This window comes from Orycteropus afer, unplaced genomic scaffold, assembly GCF_000298275.1.
Source record: "Orycteropus afer afer isolate SDZICR_OR568_19922 unplaced genomic scaffold, OryAfe1.0 scaffold00057, whole genome shotgun sequence".
Lineage (NCBI taxonomy): Eukaryota > Metazoa > Chordata > Mammalia > Tubulidentata > Orycteropodidae > Orycteropus > Orycteropus afer.
The window spans coordinates 4439416-4446521 of NW_006921644.1; the positions used below are offsets into that span (position 1 = coordinate 4439416).

A 7106-nucleotide genomic window follows, 5' to 3' on the forward strand; every position below is an offset into this window, starting at 1 on the left:
TTCTGACTCTTTTACCACCACTTGCCATAGAGTGGACTCTGACTCAGGGTGACCCCAAGGTGTATCAGAGTAGAAGGGTGCACCATAGGGTTTGCAATGACTGATCTGGAAGTTGATCACCAGGCCTTTAAATATTCTTGTAATTACACTGGGCCCACCTGGAAAACTTAGGATATCCTCCCCATTTCAAAATCCTTAAAACAATCACATCTGGAAAGTCCCTTTGCCATGTAAGGTACCATGTTCACAGGTCCTGGGATTGGGACGTGGACATATTTGGGAGATCATTATTCTTTTTACTACAGTCCTCACAGTAAGAAAGATTAAAATTTCATAAAGGTCACCCAGAAGAAACAGTCACAACCCCTTCCTAGTGGCAACTCATTTGATGATAACAAGGCGGGGGCACGACTGGGAGAAGTTGGGAATCAGGGGAACTGTCATTTGGCGGTGCTAACCTGAGCAAGTGGTGCCAGTCTGTGCTTCCCTTGCCATCTGTGTGGTGAGGATAATAAGAGTACTAATAATGCAGGGTGGCATGGAGATGAAAGGAGACAATATTCACAAGGACTTAGCACAGTGTCCAGCACTTCATGGCAATGCTGTCCCCAAATCCTAACCCTGCTTGCCTGCCTGCTTTGCAATAACCACACCATTCATGCAAGAAGAAAAGAGCTGGCTGATGATTGCTCGGGGACAGTGTCACTGTGACTTCCTGACATGCCATGGCATCCCCAATTAACTCTCAGAGAAGACTCTGCAGACTTCTCTTGCCGGACTTAATTGTACTCTTAGGTTTTAAAAATATTAACTAACGTGCATGACAACTTAGTGTCAGTTTTTCCCTTCATCTTCACCGCTGCTCTGTGAGCTGTTGTTTCTCTCTATCCAAAGGAGGCTGCTAAGGGTCAGAATGGTCAAGTCCACATCCCATGGCTCTAGTCCTACTTTTCCCACTCTGAACTCTCTGTTCTCTCCACTGTGTCCTGGCTGCATACTTTCTGCCATGTGTCACACTCACATATTTTGCATAAGAAAACAAGGATAAAAGAATCTAACAGGACACAACTTCACAACTCAGGAAAACCCAGGGAAAAGGAGCCCAGATTGGTGCAACAGTTAAGCAATCAACTGATAACTGAAAGGTTAGTGGTTTGAACCCACCCGGTGGCTTTACTGGACAAAGACCTGCTGGTCTGTTCCCATATAGATTACAGCATAGGGAACCCAACAGGGCAGTTCTATGCTGTCACACGAGTCAAAAAGTAACTGATAACACCTAACAACTACAACTTCTGGAAAGCCGGGAATCATGTATAAGAAATGCCTGATCATAACTTTTATTGCCAACATTTTCTTTGTATATGTTCCTGGGGTTCAAATACTAGAGCTGGACTGGCCTGGATGGTGCTTCTGACTTTTAGGATCAGTGCTATCCACCATCTCCTTCAAATCTCTGGGTCTCGGTGCTAGTTTCTACTCTGCTGAGGAGCCTGTCATTTGGGTGTAAATAGCAGAGTGAAAGTAATTGTTGCCTGAGGGATTAGTGGGGTCAGGCTACACTTAAGACAATGTTCCAAGGAAGGTTTGATTGGACTAACCCTTCTAGAACACTTGCAATGAAACGGGCACCATGATGGGAGCTCGCTGACAAGCTTGGCGAGGTGAACAGGGCTTCCCTCCATCAGTCTTGCCACATTTTGGAGGGACACTTATTTGGGAGATAAAGGTTTAGGTTTCAGGAAATCACATGGGATTCCTCTGAGGCCTTCTCACTGCAGTGGGATATAAAAAGAGTTATAGTTTGGAAGGTGCTTCATAAATCCAGTGACAGCTATTCTGGAACTGATTGGAGACACTTTCAAACCTAATTAAAGTGGTTTCCCTTTTTGAATGTGCTCCAGATATCCATTTATTGCCGAGGCTAGAAACTAATTTGTAGCAAGATTTTGGGATCCTGGCCCTTATACTGGGAGGTTTGTTAAGTGTGATTAAGTGAAACCATTTAGCTTAATACCAGAGAAGTAATTTGAAATGAAAGAAACAGCACTCCATATTCTAGAAATAAAATACCCTTCTAACTAAAAACAAAATTAAATTGTATAAAATTATATTTTATAAAACCAAATACCTATTTCAGGCACTTTCCAAAAATGGACTAAGCCTTAGAATCATACTTTTTCAGCATTAACTCAAGATCTTAATCAATAAATCCAATGTCTGTGTTTTTTCTCTTCCCAATGCCTTTTTTTCATTTTTTCCTCCTTTCTGATATCTTCCTGACCTCCCTTTGTTATGAGGTCATTATAAGGACTGAGTAAGGTAAAGTACCTGGCACTTTGGAAACACCCACCAAACCATAGCCAACATCAACATCATCATCGCTGTCGTTATCATGACTCGTCATCTTCTGTCTAGAGACCCTCTGTTCTTCTGGGCATGGCGGGGGGGATCATAGCTGGGACCCAGAGGATCATAAGTGAGGAATATACTCCATGCTTAACAACAGCTTCTCTTAAGCCCTCAAAGCCACTTGGTTACCTGGACCTGGCTAACCTCTTATCACAAAGGAGGAATTGAGGTACAGAAACATTAACAACAGTGCTCAGAATCAAGTATCAAACAGCACCACCTCCACGGGAAAGCCCACCGTGAAGCTCCTGAAGTCAAACTCACCTGCTACGCAATCTCATTGCATCACACGTGCACACACACACCCTTGTAAGTCTTCTCACAAGTGTACATTTACCTTTTATTTTTACTATCATCTAATACGATCTGCTATGGTGTTGTTAGATGACATCAAGTCAATTCCAACTCATAGAGACCCGTGCACAACAGAACAACACGTTGCCCAGTCCCGTACCATCCTCATACCTGTTGCTATGTGTGGTGGTCACGTTTGTGTGTCGACTTGGCTGGGCCTGGGTGGTGGTGATGTTTGTGTGTCAGCTTGGCTGGGCCTGGTTGAGTGGCTGGGCAGCTGGATGTAGTATTCCCTATGATGAGACTGGTAATCAACTCCATGGTGGAATCTACTGTGAGCAGTCCAGTAGCTGCCCTACGGAATGTGGTCTGCTTCCTGTATTTCAGCAGAAGCCTTGGGAATGGTCTCTAGCCTATGGCACGCTTGGACCCTGCATGTAGCCGTGTCATTGCTCAGCAGCCTGCTATGCTCTGCCGACCTAGACTTACAGTGGACTTAAGTTAATGGCCTGCCGTGTGGATTGGTAACATCAGGACTGTGCCTTTTTACTCGTCAACCTTGGGGCTTCTCAGCCTCAGCGGCCAACAGCTGTCTGAGTGAAGAAATGCCTCTAGCTCCAGTGGGCCGGGAGCAGGAGGCAGAGCTGGACCCCAAGGATGAGGGGCTTTCATCCAGCCCCTAGAGCCTGGCACTTTGAACTTGGACTTAAAGCCTCCAGATTGTAAGAATAAACTCCTGTTTGTTAAGGCATCCCATTTGTGGTATATTCCTGTCAGAGCGGCACCAGGTCATCAGAACACTATGATTGAGCCCACTGTTGCAGCACGGTGTCATCCACCTCATTGAAGGTTTTCCTCCTTTGTTTCCAACCCTCTACTCTGCCAAACACAATAGCTTTCTTCAGGAAATTGGTCCCTTCTGGTAACATGTACAAAGGAAGAGAGATGAAGTCTCACCATCCTCACTTCTAAGGAACAAGCTGGCTGTTCTTCTTCCAGGACATATCTGTGTGTTCTCCTGGCAGTCCACGGTATATTCAGTATTCTTTACCAATACCGTAATTCAAAGGCATCCATTCTTCTTTGGTCTTCCTTCTCCATTGTCTAGCTTTTGCACACATACAAGGCAAGTGAAAATACCATGGCTTGGGTCAGGCACAGCTTAGTCCTCAAGGTGACATCGTGCTTTTTAACACTTTAAAGAGGTCTTCATATCTGCTATACTCCCTGCTGTAATACTGTAAGCACCATGTGTGATTTTGCTCATTGCTATACCCCTAAGTCCCCAGGACATATAGGTATGCAGTACTTAATCATTAGATGAATAAATGAAAGTATAAATGGAAAAATCAAAAATACAGACAATAACAGATATTGGTGGAGATATATTGCTGGTAGGGTTACCCTCATATATTCTGGAACCCTCATATATTGCTGGTAGGGTTACAGAATGGTACAGTCACTTTGGAAAGTAGTTCGGCACCTCCTCAAAACGTTAAACACAAAGTTACCATATGGGCCAGCAATTCCACTCTTAGGTATATATTCAAGAGAATGAAAACTTGTCCCCCACAAAAACATGTACATATTTATAGCAGCATTATTCATAATAGGCAAAAATAAAAACACAAATGTCTATCAGTTGATGAATGGATGAACAAAATGTGAAGTATCTATATAATGAAATATTGAGAACAAAAAAAAAAATGAACTACTGATACATACAACATAGATGAAAACATTACACTAAGTGAAAAAAGCCAGTTACAAAAGGCTATATAATGTATGATTCCATTTTTATGAAATGTCCAGAATACGGAGTTCCATGCCCACCAGCCACTCCTCAGAAGGAAGACTGGGTGATCTACTTCCGTGTATACTGCCTCGAAAACCCAAGGAGGGGTCACTAAGAGTCAGGTCCGACTCGAAGGCAAACAATAACAACAACAGGGCCAGAAGAAGGGAGTGAGGAGAAATTGCTGGTAGTTAAGAGGTTTCTTTTTAGGGTGATTAAAATACTTTAAAATTAGATAGTGGTGATGGCTGTATAGCCCTGTGAATACACTAATAACTGAATTGTATATTTTCAAAGGGTGAACTGTATGGTACGTGAATGACATCTCAATAAAGCTGTTTTTGTTTTCTTTTGTTTTGAAGAATAAATGCATAGCATGCTGGAGCTTATGTCTGGCTCTGATACTCAGCTCCATCCATGACACTGGACTGCCTCTGTCAGACAATGGCGCCTCGTTGGGGACCATCAGTGCTTGGCTGCCTACCCAAGCTTTCTGGGAAGAACAACTTTGAAAAGGTTTCTGGGCCATGTTTCTCCACCTTAGCATTACTGACATTCCCGGCTGGTTAAGCACCATTCCCTGACTCCTTCCTCCTTCCTCCAATTATTGACCAGGTAACCTAGGCCACCACAAGCTGCACTGCCCAGGTCAGCTCAATGCTAGCTGCAAGGGCTTTGTGCTTAGTTATCTGCCCTGTTCATTTCCCTTTATCACTAGTTGGTGTACTTTGGTTTGACTTTTCTTTGAATTATAGTCATAATACACTTCTCTGCTTTGGAGGCTAAATAAGCAGAGACTCAAAGAGGAGACGCCCCTGTAACCTAATTTCTACCCCTTGTAGGAGTCCTGCAGGTTCTAGTTCATGGTTGACTGTCCATTCAGCTTTCTCCCTTATTTGTGCAGGTCCTTTGACTGGGGAGACTGGAGAACAAGAGGGTGAAGAACAGAATGCAGGTGCCAAAATCTGCCGCACAACTCCAGAAGTCAGCCCCACAGTTAAGTCTGGATTTCCAGCAATCTTATCACCTGTGCGAGTGAGTGGGTGTCAAAGGAAATGATAGCTCATTTGCAGTTAAAATCCCAGGTCACTCCAATCCAAATGATTGGAAACCATTTACAACAGGAATGATGGGCGCCTCTAAGCAAGGAGTTTCAGAATTACAGGGCAGAGATGGGAGGGAGACATTTTAGCCAAACCTTCTGGAGTGGGGGCAGAGTTGGTCTGCTCCAGGTCAGGACAACTCACCCCAAGTGGGTTAAATGAGGCCTGAAAATGCCTGCAGCTCAAAGGAGGTGGGTTGTGTGAACACTTGCTTTCCCACTGGCGACCAAGCAGCTCTGTCTTGATGGTGACCAATGAGTATCCTGGTAAAGAAGGAAGATGATGAATCTGATCCACTTTTGTGGAAGGTGAGTAAAGTGCCTGAAGAATCTCACACCAGCATGACAGAAGGTTGGAAGCTCCAGGCTCCGAGTTTGGGCTAAAAGATGGAGACATCCAAGGGCAACTGTCAGCTGACAGTTAGTCCAACTAGCTTGGTTGGTATTATTTTGCACAGCATGGCTTTCCATGCTTCAGGTCATGAAAGCTCCAAAATCCCAAATTCCTGAGTTCTTCAAAACTGGGGCTAACATGGTATGAGCTCACCCTCTTAACTGCAGCTCTAGTGCTGTAGTGCCTAAGGTATCTGACTGCAAAAAAAAAAGGTGCTGCACCTTTACATGTAAATGTGCACATTCCTCTGAATACTGAGAAGATGAAAGATGCCAGTGGTGAAGGTCTAGGACAACAGTTCTAAAGCTTTTTTAGTTTTAGGACCCCTTTATACTCTTCCAAGGAGGTTTGGTGGCACAGTGCCTAGTCAGCTGCTAACCAAAAGGTCGGTGATTAGAACCCACCAGTCACTTCACCAAAGAAAGATGAGGCAGTCTGCTTCTGTAAAGATTCACAGCCTTGGAAATCCTATGGGGCAGTTCTATTACTCCTACAGGGGCACTGTAAGTCAGAATCAACTCGATGACATGGGGTTTGGTTGAGTTTACTCTCCTCCATTCTAGTGAAGTACCCAGAGAGTTTTTATGTGTATCATATATCTGACAATTTTTACATTTTATTTGTCTGAACAGATAAAATATTTTAAAATATTTATCCATTTTAAAATAGCAGTAACGAAGCCATTATGTTACCACAGATTTTTATTTAAAAAATAAACAAATAAAAGTACTGTATTTTCCAAATCTACGGCCATACCATCCTGAACATGCCCAATCTCACCTGATCTCGGAAGCTAAGCAGGGTTGGGCCTGCTACTATTAGTACTTGGATGGGAGACCACCTGGGAATACCAGATGCTGTGGGCTTTAGGAGCTCTAGTGGTGTAGAGCCTAAGGCATCTGACTACAAACCAGAAGGCTGGCTGTTCAAACCCATCAGCTACTCCTCGAAAGGAAGGTTGGGCAATCTACTTCCACAGTGAAATCACCTCAGAAACCCAAGGAGCAGAAACCCAAGGAGCGGTCACTGTGAGTCAGATCCGACTCCACAGCAGTGAATTTGGTTTTAGTTTTTTTCATATTTCCCAAAACAAAAAAACAATTTAGTGA

General features: G+C 43.7%; 1 pseudogene; it reads left to right on the forward strand.

Annotated features, from left to right (window-relative positions):
• Positions 1–6739: 6739 nt before the first annotated feature.
• Positions 6740–6863, forward strand: LOC122149880 (annotated as a pseudogene).
• The last annotated feature ends 243 nt before the right edge of the window (positions 6864–7106 follow it).